Genomic DNA, 17,171 nt, shown 5'->3' with positions numbered 1-17,171 from the left:
AGAGAGAGAGAGAGAGAGTCAATTCCATGGAGCGAATTCTTTTTCTTAAAATATTTGTTCCAAGCTCAATGGGGGTGGGGGGTGGTTGGTGGGTAGAACAGCGGAAATAAAAGTGGTAAAAAGCTTAGAAGCTAAGGATTTATAACTCCGACCTCTTCTAAATCCGGTAATGCGAGTAGAACGTTCCCGAGCACGTAGACCCGCGAGAATTAACCGAGAATATTATTTACAAAGAGACTTTTCCACCATCTCGTTGCAACAACATACTTTTTATCTTTACGAGAAATGTTTTCGTCTGGTAACTCTTCTTGTTGATATCAATATGATAAAGAGAAATCGATCTTAATACTCTCTTTACGTCCATTATATTATTCCGAACGATCAAAATTTATTGAAGTAATTTTTGAAAAATAGAATTGCTTCTTTTCTCAGACACTTTTCTTTCCTTTTTTTCTTTTTTCCTTTTCTCTCTCTCTCACTCTCTCTCTCTCTCTCTCTCTCTCTCTCTCTCTTTTTTCTTCCTTTTCCCTTTGGTCTTTCTTTATTTCTTTTTATTTCTTTGAGCGTTCAAATTGACCTGGCTCCGTTGTTTTACGATTTGAATCTAATAAAAGAAACGATAGAGGAAAGAAATGGTCAACGTGAAAGTTTCAGAGATTTTAAAAATAATAAAAAAAAAGACAGAGAATATAATTGATATTTCAATTTTCAAAAATCTACGAACTTTTGACCAACTCGAACTGACTTTTACGGTTCGTTCGTTCGTTCGTTCGTCCTAAAACTCGTAACGTCGTTTCCAATCGAAATACTGTTTCTAGTGTAGAAATTTTTGTTCTTTGATAAACGCAATTGGATGATAGTGTGTGTCTGTGCGTGTGTGTGTATGTGCGTATATGAGTAAGAGAGAGAGAGAGAGAGAGAGAGAGAGAGAGAGAGAGAGAGAGAGACAGACAGACAGACAGAGAGAAAGAGAGGAAGAGAGAAAAAGAGAAAAGTCTCAAGTTCGCGAAAGCTCGATCGGTTCTATTACACAAAACACCAATGTATTTCGATACGTGCGCGAGTTCAAAGCAAGCACGTACGTGCACAGCAGCAATTTCATTAGAGAGAGAAAGAGAGAGAGAGAGAGAGAGAGAGAAACAGAGAGAGAGAGAGAGAGAGAGAGACAGAGAGAGAGAGAAATGCTAGAAGAAAGAAAGAAGAAGAGAAGGAGAAAGAGGGGACCAATAAGAAAGTAAAGACTATCGGTATAGTATCCTAGGATAGGATCATTTTCGTTAAAACGAAAGGGATATAGTATAGAGAGAAAAAGAGCAAGAGAGAGAGAGAGAGAGAGAGAGAGAGAGAGAGAGAGAGAAAGAGATAGAGAGAAAGAGAGAGAGAGAGAAAGTTTGCTATCAATAGTGTAGACGTTACTCTATTGGAGAGGAATGGAGCGCGCGAGAGAGAGAGAGAGAGAGAGAGAGAGAGAGAGAGAGAGAGAGAGATATGTGGCAAGGGGTGAAGGGTACAGAGAGAAGGGTCCATACTAGCTCCACTAGACGTGCTTGGCATCAGTAATGAAGGGAACTCTGATCTTGGCCGATGTAATTACAGGAAAATTGCTACCACATTGTGGGCCCACCGTCGGCTCTTCGACATATATGTACTTACCTATACACACACACATATACATATATATATATATATGTATATACATATATATATATATATATGTATATATATATATGTGTGTATATATATACACAGAAATACGTAGATACGTATTAACGTATGTAGGTATATAGTACGTGTAGACACATCGAATACTCGTGTAAGCGAAATATACCGAGGCAAACTGAATTATCGTGGGAGTAATAATGGCGTTGGTACCGATCTTCGATCGGTTTATATTCCTGGATAAAAAGAAACACACGAGTAAGTGCGCTTCGAATGTATGTACGTATTGGATTTTTCTCTTTCTATTTCTCTCTCTCTCTCTCTCTCTCTCTCTCTCTCTCTCTCTCTCCTTCACGTACTCGTATGTGTGTGTGTGTTTGTGTGCACATATATGTACATATGTGTATATATAGTTACTCGTTTTCCGGACCATCCCCATTTCTATTGTGGCTGGACATGAAAGCGGTTGTACCATGTAGTAACTATTACAACGATGCCGATAACATCACCAGTTAACTCAATTAATTTAGGATAATCCTAATCAGTAATTGTACTTGTTCTCCAATTGATCGTTCGATCGATCGATCGATCGTTCGCTTGTTTGATCTTCTTGATTGATCCTGAAAACGTTTTCACGTTCGATCGACGTACGTATTAATTACCCTCGTTCTTCCTTATTCTATTCTTTATGATTGAAATTGATCTTTTTTTTTTTTCTATTATGTTTCTTTTCTCTTCCTTTAAAATCTTTCTTTTTTCTCCTCTTCCGTTTATTTTTTTTTTCTTTTTTTTTCTTTTTTTTTCCTTTGAAGTTTTCACAACGAAAGCCATTTTCAAGAATTTCTTTTTCTTCTGTTCGACGTTTTTCAAGAAGCAAAAGGAGTTTACAGTATTTCGTTTTTTTTTTTTTTTTTTTTTCAACCTGATCCATGATCAATCGTAAACAAAATCGACAATCCCTTCTGCCATCTTATTGGTCAAAAGTTTTTACGCGATATTTAAATTTCATCGACATTACTTTCTGAGCTGAAAAAAATAAAAGGAAACGAAAATTAATCTAAGAAAGGTCTCGATAAAAAAAATCTAATAAGAAGTGATGGTATTATCTTCTTTTCTTTTTTCCTCTCAAAATCTCGTACTCGAACTTTTGTACTTGTTTATTCCAATTCGATGTTACATGGTTTCTTCTTATTAAAATTTATTATATCGTATCGCCGAACAATTTTGAATTGTTTTATTTTGATTATATCGTTACACGACCATTCGATAATATCTGATTTAATTATGTTATAAAGTATTCTAAACGATATTAAAGTCGAACTTTGGCGAATCAAAATAACATATAAAGTCATTACATTTAATACAATTATAGACGTATATTATATCTTTTCTTTTGCTTTTTTCTACTTTAAATATACATACATATATATTTAATATATTTGTATTCTTTAATTTTCAGATCGATGATACTCTCGTGTTAGAAGAAAAATCGTGCGAGCGACGAGGCAACGTGCGACGTGAGTCGCCGCCACGAACGCGATTTAATAGATCGACGAAAGAATGTGACGAATCCTTTTTGGATTTTCTACGAAGAGTCGGATGTTGTTAAGGTAAGCGAAAAAAAAACCATTTTAGAGTTAAGCTTTATAATTTACTTCTTTTTTTTTTCATTTTTATTTATTTATTTATTTATTTATTTATTGTTTTTTTTTTTTATATATATAATACAAAATTGGACAAATGATTTTCCTGGACGATACAAAAGTATTGTAGCATTAAAATATGAAAAAAGAAAAAAAAAAAAAAAGGAAGAAAGCCAAGAAAAATTTATCTTAAATATTTTGAAAAATTTAATAATCAATTTTTAATAATCGTCTAGGTAAATTTTAAGAGCCCATTCTGTATATTAGATCGAAATATATTAAGACGATTTCGATGAATGAATCGTTATTAAAAAAAGAAAGAAAGAAAAAGAAAAAAGAATTGCTTCGAGTAATTGGAATTCGTTCGTTTATTCATTCATTCATTCATTTAAAAAAAAAAAAAAAAAAAAAAAAAGACAAAAGAAAAATCAATAATAAAGAAAAAGAAGAAAAAGAAGAAGAAGAAGAAAAAGAAGAAGAAGAAAAAAGAACCTACGATTAATTATGAGAACATGGGTTAGGGAATATCGATGAGAATCAGTTTGGATTGAGGATTAATCCTGAATTCGTCACCTTTAAAATCCTTGGACTTCGTGTCCAGATTCATCGAAGTAGTCCCTAGGGATCTAGGAACTAAAAGCAAGAGGATGGTATAGATAGAAAACGAGGAAGTGAGATAGATAGATAGATAGATAGATAGATAGATACATAGATAGATAGAAGGAAAGAATCGGAAAGAGATAGTGAGACAGAATGAGACTGAGTGAGAGAGAGAGAACGAGACCGAGAGAGAGAGAGAGAGAGAGAGAGAGAGAGAGAGAGAGAGAGACGCAGATCCAACTTGGATTCCGTTCGGCTCTGAATTTTTCCAATCTTCTCGAGGGATTAAACGTTCTTATGGAGCATGATTCACCTGGCGCAATGGCGATCGTGTTCACCAAGACTGATAGAAAGAGATGAAGCAGGAATAGAAGAAGAAGAAGCAGGAGAGAGAGAGAGAGAGAGAGAGAGAATAGAGAAGATTCAAAGCTAAGGCGGATTAAACGAACGACCAAGTACTACCATTCGAAAGGAGGGGGGGCGGGGGGCAGAGAAAAAATTAAAAAATTGAACGGATAAATTCGATAGATAAAATTCACTTTGACAAATAAGCTAATTAGTGATAGAAATGAAAAATGAATTTTACAGTTGGATATACAAACAAACGAGTTATGTAACATTATATCGTATGTAATATTCTATAAGTATTATTGATTGACTGAGAAATTCAATGAGAATTGATAATTTTCTTTTATTGTTCTTCATTCTATCAATATTTTCATTAATCGAATGGTGAATTGTTTTTGTAATTAAAATGAATTCGTCAATAAGTACGAATATTTTGGATAAACTAAATAGATAACAGTTTGTCCTTTGTTTTTTTCGTTAATAAGCCTTTCGATGACTTTTCTTTTTCTTTTTTTTTTTTTTTCTTTTCTTTTCTTTTTTACTTTAAACTTCAAATTTATTCTTTTTTTTCCTCCTCTAAAATCTTTAGAAAACTTTGACCAATAAAATGGATCGATTTGCTAATCGCCGGATATCAACAATGTTTGACAGGAATTAAGTAGTTAAAAAGGGGAAAGAGAAATGGAAGGAAATAAAAAAAAAAAAAAAAAAAAAAAAAAAAAAAAAAGAAAAAAGAATGAAAGGGAAGAAAAAAAGGGGAAAGGAAATGAAAAAAATTTGTTTTTTCAAATAATCGCAGATGGATTTGAAACGAGTAAAGTACTTACTACTAGGTACATCTGAATATGAAGAACGGATGATTGTCTAGCCCGAAGGTAGCAAGTGGTGTGTTTGCTGAAAAGCTCAAAACCTTGCGATCCCCTTCCTCCCTCTCTTTCTCTCTCTCTCTCTCTCTCTCTCTCTCTCTCTCTCTCTCTCTCTCTCTGCCTACATATATATATATATATATATACAGCGCTTTCTCTCTATCTCTACTTATAGGTTATTCTCTCTCACTCTCTATCTTTCTATCTTTCTCTCTTTCTCTCTTTCTCTCTCTCTCTCTCTCTCTCTCTCTCTCTCTCTCTCTCTTTCTTTCTCTCCTACACCTCGAGGCAACGTCGTGGAACGCCCTTTAATTTCCGCCAGAATGCTCTTAGAAGGGATCATTATTTTGTGTTCAGATTTCGAGGTACTTCGATGAGAAAGGATATTTTATTGGTATTGAACGTTCGATCCGAGGAGACGATATTAGATTTTCAATGAAATAGAGAAATGAAATAGAGAAGACGATTGACGATAATGATTTTCGCCCTTTTACAATTTTCTTTTTCCTTCTTTCTTTTTTTTTTTTTTTTTTTTTTTTTTTTTTTTAATCTCTTTTCTTTTCAGACTTTTCAGAATTTTTAACAACGTGAGTTAATTATAATATTAAAAGTAATTTTCTCATAATCTTCGTTGGTGTTTTAATTTTTTTTCTCTTTCTTTCTTTCTTTCTTTCTTTCTTTCTTTCTTCCTCGTCGACGAGAAAAAAAGCAACTCTTCAAAAAAAAAAAAAAAAAAAAAAAAAAAAAAAAAAAAAAAAAAAAAAGAAAAAAAAGTTGGACGGTCTAACACACAGGCACTGCTACAATCATGTGCCACGAGTAAAGCTAAGCAAACTTTATATTCTCCGGGAGAACACGAAAATAGCTATGAGTTCGTTCCATAAGTGCTCGGATTTCAGTTATTTTATGAGAATTTCCCATCCCGTGCAATCGGCACCCTTAGCCCCCTACCCCGTAATTATCCCAATAACGCTAAATCTCGTTAACTGAATTAAACTGCTTTAAGATATTCGCGATTAAATCGTTTCGATCCCAACCCGAACGACTATTTCCCCGTTTTAATTAATTGGAAATTAATACGAGCAGAGCTATTTGGCGAGTGAATGTTTCTCTTTCGAAAAAAAAAGAAAAATTAAAAAAAAAAAAAAAAAATAAAAAGGGAAAGAAAAGATGAAAAGAAAAGATTGAGAAAGTTATTAATTATGAGTCGTTAGAAATGAGAGCTTTCTTTTTCTTTTTCTTCTTTTCTTTTTTCTTTTTTTTTTTCTTTTTTTTTTTTTTTTTGTTTCATAATGTGGAAAAGAAGAAAGAGAAAAAATATTTTTTTCAGCTATCAAATTTACTAATTCCTTCGAGTTAATTGGAATTTAACAAACGATTCCAACACAAATGTTATATATTGAAAAGTATTCTAATTACGACGGGATCGTTAGAAAAGAGGAAATTTCTTTTTTTCTCAATACGAAGAAAGAAAAAAGGAAAGGATAAAAAGAAATTTTTTTTTCTAGTATCACACACACACACATATATATATATGTATATTTGTTCTTTGTTCATTTTAGTTATCCTAATACCTCGCTCGACGATTTTCCTTTAATTAATTACGATTTAACAAGCGAATCGTGAATAGAATGTTTCTTTTAGAAAAAATAAAAAAAAAAAAATAAAAAAAAAAAATGAAATGAGCGCCTAATTATCAGTCGTTCGAAAGGAGAATTTTTTCGTAATTTAAACTAAAAAAAAAAAAAAAAAAAAAAAAAAAAAAAAAAAAAAAGAAAAAGAATATTCACGGATATAATGTATTTGTCATTTATCTCTCTCTCTCTCTCTCTCTCTCTATCTATCTCACTCTCTCTTTTTTATTTCTTCATATTTTACTAAATTAATCTAGATTAAGCGCACAGACCAATGCTTGTCATTCCAAGAGACACTCGTACGAAATTGCATTTCTTTTCTCTCTCTCTCTCTCTCTCTCTCTCTCTCTCTCTCATTCTCTCTCTTTCTCTCCCTCTCACTCTCTCACTCTCTGCATTTCGTAGCAGAGGAAATCTTCCTCTTTGGGAAAGGACGATAGCAACGGGGAACACATCGTTAGCCGGAAATTACAACGAGCCTTTCCTCCCTCTCGCTCGGTTTTCCTAGAGAACTTCTCCTGTTTCTGTTGGTAGCTCTGAATGAAGAAAAACAAAAGCAAAAAAGAACAAAAAAAAAAAAAAAAAAAAAAAAAAAAAAAAGAGAAAAGAAAGAAAAAAGATTCACTCGACCCCTTTCATCCCCCAACCCCTCGCCAACTCCGATTAACAGAAAAGAAAAAAACAAAATAAACGAAGGATGATAGTTCGTACTTCTAAAATGCAAATGAGAAAGAGATAGAGATAGGTAGAGAGAGATAGAGATAGAGGGAGACAGAGAGAAAGAGAGAAAGAGAAGATTAGTGCTAATTGCTGAAATAAAAAGAAAATTTACGTTTGCACTCTCTTGGCCATTAGAAAGATAGAGAGAGATAAACAGATATATATATATATGTATAGCGAGAGAGAGAGAGAGAGAGAGAGAGAATTATTACCAAAAGACTAGTCAATGTATTGACGTGTTCATCATCTACGAGAGAAAAGGAAAGAAATACGTTCGTTGATTTCCCAGGGTGATCTTTCACTCAGTAATTAACTATCAGTACGTTACTACGTGTGCACATGTAGTTACTTTGGAAAAAGAGATAGACAGTAGACGAATAGCTAGCTCTACCTAGTTATATGACATATATATATATATATATATATATATGTATGTATGTATATATGTATGTATATATATATATATATATATATATATTTACATGTGTGTATAGAAACGAATTTTCCTAGGAAATAACGAAAAAGAGTAAAAACAGCTACATAACATAAAGGAGGCATGATCGAAATGAGATCAAACGTCGACCGGTGCGAAAAAGAAAAAAGAAATAAGTGTAATATAAGCTTGAAGAGTAAAATAGAGAGCAAACGAGAGGAAGAGAGAGAGAGAGAGAGGGGGGGGGTGGGATGTAAAGGGAAGGTTAAGTGAGAGAGGAATGTAAAAGTTTTTCCGTCGATGGTTCGCGATGAAATTGGCCTTCTCCACGTCGAAGAAGTAGAAGCAGAAGCAGAAGCAGAAGAAGAGGAATAGAAAAAAGAAAAAAAAATAAAAAAGAAAAGGAAGAAAAAGTTTGCCTTTTCGTCCGATCACGGTGTGAGTGTAAAAGCTCCGGTATAGTGATAGCAGTAGTAGTATCAGTAGTAGTGATACTACTAGTAATAGTAATAGTAATAGTAGTAGTAGTAGTGATGATGTTGGTGATGGTGATCATAGTGGTGGTGGTAGTTGTAGTAGTATAGGGTAAAAGGTCCTCGTGTATATCGGAAGGGATGAAAACTACTTTCTCTTATCAACGTATATAGAAGTATAGTTCGAGTGAATCGTTCGAACCGTTCAAAGGAGACAGGAACTTTCGTCATAACATCACGGTTATATCATATTTTCTTTTTTTTTTTTTTTTTTTTTTATGATAAGTTATAAGACGACAACCATAAACTCGTCAGAGAGACAAATCATGATGAAGGGGGAATAAAAAGAAAGTTGAAGATTTCTCGACGATATAAAAGAAGTTTTTCTATCGACATATTCTCCTTTCACATTGGTTCTTTTATTTTGTCCTTTTCTTCCTCCTCCTCCTCCCTCCCACCCACCCCTTTAACTATTCCTTCCTTCACCTTCTCCCTATCTCTATTTCTATCTCGAAAATCGCAAAAATATAAACGATACTTTTATTGACACCTGTATGCCATTGATGCTACGTTACCTGATACTACAGTTATTACTACTATTACTACTACTATTACTACTACTATTGCTCGATGCTCAATATCGACTTTCACCTCGAAAGCAATACGTTTAAATTTTAAGTTAGATCAATTTAAGTTTATCGATTACGACGGAACTATCGTTGAATCTTTTAGAGGTTCATATAATATATTCCAGATCCGTACGAGAATGATTTAAACGATTTCGACGTTGGGGAAAAGATGTGATTGACTTTAATCAAACGTCACCTTTCTACGATATCGACGATAAACAATAAGAATAGTGTGTAATAGTGATAGAGATAGAAATAGAGATAGAAAGAGAGATTAATAATAAATATTTAAAAATTATGATTCTTGTTTGACGTACGTGGTATTAAACGAAACTATACTATTATATTGCTTTTATTAAATATGAAAATATTATGTTTTTAAAATAGAACGAGAGGGAAAAGAAAATAGAGAAGTATATTATCTGATCTTCAAACGTGAACATTTATTTACGAGGAAGTAGTATCGATGCATGAAAACGAAAAAAGAAATGACTCTTGTTCATGTGCTCTCGTCCGGTTCTCGACTTACCAAATGCATTTATTACTACTACTACTACTACTACTACTACTACTACTACTACTACTACTACTACTACTACTACTACTATTACTACTACTACATAATGCAATTCCAAAAGAATCTAAGATGCAACAACGAGAAAGACAGTGAGTACGTGCTACGACACGACGAGGAACAACTTAGGCAAAATATTATGCCAATAGTATGGCCCGTAACGTCATTCTTTATGCACTTTTTGTTTTTAAAAAGTCCCCTTCTTTCTTTGCTTCTTTTCTGTTACTACTTCTGCTTTTCTTTTATTTATTTTCTTTTTCCTTTTCTTTTTTTCTTCTTCTATTTCTCTCTTTTTTTATTTTCATCTTTTTATTCCACTTTGGTTGCTTTTCCAATGCGAAAGTTACTCCTTAGAGAGGTAAAAGAAGAGAGGGAGAGAGAGAGAGAGAGAGAGAGAGAGAGAGAGAGGAGAAAAAATACTTTATCGAACTATCGTTTACGATCTATCCTTATCTTAGAAAATTTCACACTACGAGTATTTCTTTTTATTCTCTTTCTCTCTCTCTCTCTCTCTCTCTCTCTCTCTCTCTCTCTCTCTCTCTCTCATTTTCTTATCCTTTCTTACTAATCTCCCTTCTTTAAGCATTGCGCAAACTTCCTCTTTATCATTTCATTCCTTTCTCCTATTTCTCATTAACATCGAAACTAATTAATTTTAAAATAGCTATCTTTAACATTTTGTAGTCTTTTTCGTTTTTTCTTTTTCTTCATTCTTTTTCCAGACAAACGAACGCTATGATATATATTTTATCAAAATTTATCAAAGATAAATTATTATCCGAATATTATAATCATTTAATATATACCTATCTGTAAAAATTTTTTTCTCTTTTCTTTTCTTTTTTCAGATAAAACTGCCGTAATGTATTTTCTTAGAATTTATCAAAAAGATACTAACAATTAGATTTTTTTTTTTTCTTTTTTTTTTTTTTTTTTTAAGGCACGAACAATAATAAGATTTATCAAGGGGACTCGAAATTAATCATATCGTGTATCTAACTTTAACAAATTCATGTTAGAGATGTTTTTTTCTCTTTTGTTTCTTCGTCTCTTTTTCTTTTTTCTTCTTTCTTTTCCTATTTCTTTTTTTTTCTTTTTTCTTTTTCTTTTTTCGTACACGAACATCGTAATATAATTTATCGGAGATCACTCTACGACAACTTAAGCATTAATTTTATTAAAGAAAACTTATATCAGATTATTTCGTAGGTCTCATGATTGTGCCCAGCTTTTCGTCGTCCAGACACCGACCTGTTGCTGATATTACTACTACTATCAGCTATTACACGCTCGCACCAAAGTACCATTAATGTAACACTTTTCTCTTTCCCTTTTCCCTTTTTCCCTTCTTTCCATTCTTTTCTTTCCTCTATCCAACCGTATTACCTCGATAACGTTTTCCCCTTTTTAACTAAGGTACAACCCTTTGTACCTTTTTCTCCGTCACGTAGAATTGTCCTCTTTTCTCTCTCTCTCTCTCTCCCTCTATCTCTCTCTTTTTAATTTCTTCATCTACTTTCCCTCGTTCCCACCCCATTACCATTTACTTACTTTTCATCTTATTTCCATCATTTTTCATTTCTATTTGAATTTCTAACTACGAACAGTATTTTTACGATTGAAAAATTACACGCAAATCAATTTTTATTATTCCTTCAGAAAGTTCACCTTCGGATATTTTTTTTAATTCTTATCACTTGACGTTTCACTGAAATACTTTTTGCGTGTATACATATATATATATATATATATATATATATATATATATAATTTTTTTTTTCTAATTAAATATATTATAAATTATAATATAATATAGAGAGTAATAAGTGTATAACCAAAGGAAATTCAAAAATTTTTATTTCTGTAGAATAAATATTAAAAAAAGTACCTAACACATATACACATACTCTTTCTCTATCTCTCTCTCTCTCTCTCTCTCTCCTAAAAGTATTATTACTATTACATAGTAATGGTAGTAGTAGTATAACTCACTGATGTTAAACTGCGAATAAAAAATTCGTTCTTCCAGTGGCTCTCTAGTTCTGCGAATTTAAATATCTAATGCGTTCTCGTATGTAACGTTTGTCTATATAACACATATACACACACATATATATATATATATATATATATATATATATATTTGTACCTACACGTAAAATTTTTATATATACGCGAATATATATACATATATATAGGGAGATAGAGAGAGAGAGAGAAAGAACAAACTCCTCGTCTCGAATTTAACTTTTCTTAAGTGATGTCACAATCAAAATGAAATACGTATTAGCATTAAAAGTGTAGAAGAATGATACTGGCCTTTATGTTTTGCAAAAGAAAGATAAAGATAGAAAGAAAACGTGAGGGAGAAAAAGAGAAGGACTTATGGAAAATGAGAAAAAGAGAGACAGAGAGAGAGAGAGAGAAAGAGAGAGAGAGAGAGAGAGAGAAATAAATAGAAAGAGCGACTACATGTATGATGGTACATTTATATACGAAAATGTATGTTTTATTATATATATATATATATATATATATATATATATATATATATACATACACAGAGAGATAAAGATAAAATGAAAGAGAGAAAGAGAGAGAGAGAGAGAGAAAGAGAGAGTGAAAGAGAAGAAGAGCACATATATATCTATGTATCTAAGTATATATAAATATAAATATATACATATGTGAGTATGTGTGTTCGCGTGTGTGTGTGTGCGTGTGCGCGTGTTTGTATGCGATCTCTATATTGCACCAGTTTCACGTACAATGGGACGAAAAAACTCGGGCAACTTCCGGTGCATCACGGTGGCAATGAATGGAGTCGGAAGCAATCTTCATTTTTGCAATGCGCACGTCTGCCTCGACGACAAAAGCGATATTGCACGGTGCTATTTATAACGGGTGTTACGTTCGTTCCGTTCCGTTCCGTTCATTCGTTCGTTCGTTCGTTCGTTCGTTCGTTCGTTTTATTATACGCGTATTTGAGCAAGACTCGTGCGCGTGAAAGATAAAAAGTGTGCGTGATAGAGAGAGGAAGGAGATAGTACGATGAAAGAGGAGTAGGTGAACAGAGTATGTGTATGTGTGTGTGTGAGAGAGAGAGGGACGTAGGTGATCCTATTTTCTAATTATAATTAATCGATAACGTTTGACGCGTTTATAAACATCGCGTTAGAGATTTTTTCCCTCCCCCCCCCCACCCCCCAGCAATTCCTTTTTCTCTTTTATTGCTTTTTTCTTTTTTTTTTTTTTTGTTATTTTTAATTCGAAAAAAATCCTTTTCTTTTTCTTTCCTTTCCTTTTGGATTTATTAATATCACGGGGAGAGTAGATGAAAAAAGAGAGAGAGAGAGAGAGATAGGTGATTCTATTTTCTAATTATAGTCAATCGATAACGTTTGACGTTGTATATAAACACCCCGTCAGAGATTTTTTTCTCTCAATTCCCTTTTTTATCTTTTTCTTTTTTCTTTTCTTCTTTTTTGTTTTTTTTATTTTTTGTTTGCTTTTTCTTTTTTTCTCTTTTTATTACAAAAAAATTTTTTTTTCTCGGTTTATTAACACCGCGATAGAACGGATCTCCTCTCGCTATCGATATTTTGTATTGGAACGATGAAAGAGTATATTGGAGATAGAAAAAGAGCGTGATAGAGAGAGAGAGAGAGAGAGAGAGGAGAGAGAGAGAGAGATATGATCGTATTTTCTAATTATAGTCTATCGATAGTATTTGACGCGTTTATAAACTACCCGTCAGTGATTTTTTTCTCGCAAATTCATTTACTAACTTACTTATTTATTTATTTATTCATTCATTCATTCATTTGTTTTTTCACTTATCTTTTTGTTAATCTTTAAAAAGAAATTTTTTTTTTCTCCTCACTTTTATTAATACTTCCGCGGAACGCTCTCTCTCTCTCTCTCTCTCTCTCTCTCTCTCTCTCTCTCACTATCGTTATTTTGTATTTTTATCGTGTAATCGTTCGCGTTCGATCAAGGGATATATAGACACTATATAGAAGACCTACAGTATACTACACACTACAGGATGATATCGGTAAACCATGCAGAAATAGAATTTCACTAAAATTGCGCGGGTCAATTGTTCGAGGTTGAATATTTATTCGGTAATTTATTGGTCAAACTCGCGCTCGCGGCTCGTTCGGCGTGAAAATATCTAGAAAATGTTACGCTATATATATATATATCTATATATACGTACGTACGTATCTATGTACGTATATGTGAACGTACGTACGTAGATATATATGTATTTACAACCAAGTCCAATATTTTTCTAAAATTCCTCTCTATATCAAATTCTATTAAATCTCGTAAATTCTTTTTTTTTTTTTTTCTTTTTTGTTTTCTTTTTTGTCTCCTTTTTTATCTTCCTTTTGATTTATTTCGGCTCTTCGTTCTCGTATGCTCTCGTACATAAGCATTCATTCATTCATTCATTCATTGAATTTTATCAATAGTATTATTATTATTATTATTATTATTATTATTACGTTTTTAATTATTTTCTTTTCTTTTTTTTTTTTCTTTAACAAAATACAAGGATATATTTTAAACTTCATAACGTTATTTATATTAACTCGTTAATTTGTTTGAGTAAAAAGTAAATTAATTTTTTAATTTGCGATTGCATGTCGAAAATCGATACGTTCTTTTGACTCTAAAAAAAAGTATTTTCTTTTTATATAAATATATATACATGTATATAATATATACATATATATACGTGTGTGTGTGCGTGCGTGTATGTCTATGTGTCTCCATTGAGAGAAGTTCTTTTTATCTGTAAAAAAAAAAAAAAAAAAAAAAAAGCGATAGCAAAAACGAAGGTGATAGAACGTGGAAGATAGGGGATTGGGGTTGGGTGAAGTGTGGTGGTGGGGTGGGATCGTGAATCGAACGGGCCAACCAAGCGATGTGCTTCGTTCACTGAACCGTGCCATGAGATTTATTCCAAGCCGATAATTTATACAGTGTAAGGTTAGCCTGGTCCATGGAAAAATGCCAATTGCGATAATTCAAACGTCTACGAAGAATCGACCGTATGTGTCTCTTTTTTCTTTATCCCTCTGTCTCTCTCTCTCTCTGTCTCTCTCACACATACACACACACACATACACACACGCAAAAGAGAGAGGGAGAGAGAGAGAGAGAGAGAGATGGGGTAGATAGGGAAGAATGATCCGACAAAGTTTTTTCACGACAATCTGAGGAAGTTTTAGTAGGTTGATTCTCATAGGGAGAGAGAGAGAGAGAGAGAGAGAGGAAAAAAAGCAAAGAAGAGAAAACCAAAAAAAAAAAAAGAAAGAAAGGAAAAGAAAAAGAAATAAAAAGAAGCATCGTAGCGTTTAATTCGATTCAAACGATTTTAGGTTTCACTAGAGAATACGAAGCTCGATAATAATTAAACGCGAAACTCTCGATATTCGATAATCGATACGGATAGGAAACGTACATACGTAAAGGAAAACAGTGATACTCACTCGTGAATAATTCAATAAGTTGAAAGAGCCTGTTAGAGGATTCAATATGTTTCTATTTTATTTCAATGAATTTTATTTTTCATCGAGAATGGGTTGGGAAGGCAAAAGAACAAAAAAAAAAAAAAAAAAAAAAAAAAAAAAAAAAAAAAAAAAAAAGAAAAGGAGAGGGGAAAAAAAATGAAAAAAATTCGGCAGAGAGGAAGAAAGAGAAAGAGAGAAAACAACGTCGTTAAATAAAACGTTAAAAGGCAATGTCGATTCAAGTTTAATACTCAGAAGAGAAATAGAGATAGACAAATAGAGAGAGAGAGAGAGAGAGAGAGGGAGAGAGACGTTTAAAAAGTGAAAAATGCGTAAGAGTTATTAGCTTCTTTTCGTTGGTCGTTGAACGAGCCTAGAAGAGAGAAGAACTAGATGGTGTGAAGGAAAAGTGGGATATAAGAGTGATGCCATTGAGATTCAAATTAATGCCAAGCTTAATGACGCTCCTAGGGCTTAGCGCGAAAGAGAATAGGCTTCTCTCTCTCTCTTTCTCTCTCTCTCCCCCTAGAGAGAGTGAAAAATAGAATGGGTTGAATGCAACTGAAAAAGGGACTTGGAGAGTATGAAGATAAAAAAAAAAGAGAGAGAAAAAGAGGGAAAAAGAGAGCCTTTTTAACTAATCGTATGAGAAAAAAGAAGGGTAGTGGGTGGGTAGTGGGAGGGGTGGTGGGAGGGGCGGAAGGGAGAAAAAAGAATACGTCATGATTCAAACTGATCGATGTCCTGTGTGTTTCAAACGCGAAAGAGGAAAAAGAGTAATGATAATAATAAGAAGAAGAAGAAGAAGAAGAAGAAGAAAAAAAAGGATCTATTTTCTCAATTATTTTTTCAATTTTCTTCTAATATATGCGCTTTGAGAAAATCAATAGGAAAACCTATTCTTATTGCACAACTTCAGAATGGTGATATGAACTTCTTATTTATGACGATGAAACATAATGAGTTTTAAACGATGGAAACAATTGGAAAAGTGTCGAAAATGAAATAAATAGAAAAGATAATAGGTGTTGATATTTTTCGAGTTGTTTAGAAACAAAGAAAAGATAATAATTGGTTTTGCGTGTTTCATTATAATTTACTCGTCTTCATATTCTATATCCGCATGTTCTATATACGTAAGTGCGTACGAAAATACAGAGAAACGTCGTGACAGATCAATTTTGTTTTCGTCGAGGTAGTCGTAAATGAAATGCCCTATAATTCCCATTTAAAAATTTTAAACACCAATAGAAATCAAGCGTGATATTATTTTGAATGTTTTTTTTTTAATTCTCTTTAAAATGACGCTATCATTTTTTCCTACTTTTATTTATTTATTTATTTATATTCTTTTTCTTTTAATTTTAATTTTCAATCCATAATTTTCGAGAACCTGCGCTATAAATATATATATATATATATATATATATATATATATATATATATATATTATATATTTTCTTCTTTTTTTTTAACCGAAGAATATGATTATGATTAAATGCGAAAGAGAGAGAGAGAGAGAGAGAGAGAGAGAGGGAGAGAGGGTGAGAGAGAGCTCGTAAGGGGCGAGATGAACTTGTCCCTCGAGAAAACAGTTATCCCACGATATGACCGTGAAATTTTAAGCAGAGAGAGAGAGAGAGAGAGAGAGAGAGAGAGTTATATTCGAGATTCAAAACGACCGCAAGACAGTGGCATAGTAAGTACGAAATCAAGTGAGACGAGATACTATCGTATCTATGAAGCGAGAAAGAGAAGCGCAAAAGAATGAAGAAAGAGATGAGAAGGAAAGAGAAGAGAAGAGAAGAGAAGAGAAGCGGTTGATATAATAGAGGAAGTGCACAGTGGTAGTAATAATTCTTGTAGACATCTCGGTTATTTCACCGGGACAAAGGGAAACGGAATCTTTGAAATAAGTCGGGGATTAGTCTCGAAAGATCCTCTGGGAAATTTCATTTATGACGAACGCTCTCCCATGAAAGAGAGAGTAAGAGAAAGAGAAAGAGAGAGAGAGAGAGAGAGTGAGAGAGAAAGAGAGAGGGGGGAGACTTAATGTACCACACTTTC

At 32.9% G+C, this 17,171-nt stretch overlaps 1 protein-coding gene across 6 annotated transcripts in view; it reads left to right on the top strand.

Moving 5' to 3' along the window:
* Positions 1-3,122: 3,122 nt before the first annotated feature.
* The window catches only part of LOC124950889 (hybrid signal transduction protein dokA-like), a 106,232-nt gene continuing 92,183 nt past the window's right edge, over positions 3,123-17,171 (top strand). For all 6 annotated transcript variants that reach the window (XM_047498339.1, XM_047498337.1, XM_047498338.1 and 3 more), the window contains exon 1: positions 3,123-3,269. The gene's annotated coding sequence lies outside the window, so the exon portion shown is untranslated. The remainder of the gene's footprint in view (positions 3,270-17,171) is intronic.

The sequence above is a fragment of the Vespa velutina genome, chromosome 8 (genome assembly GCF_912470025.1).
Source record: "Vespa velutina chromosome 8, iVesVel2.1, whole genome shotgun sequence".
Taxonomy (NCBI): Eukaryota; Metazoa; Arthropoda; class Insecta; order Hymenoptera; family Vespidae; genus Vespa; species Vespa velutina.
This window is presented reverse-complemented; position numbering and strand designations above follow the sequence as displayed.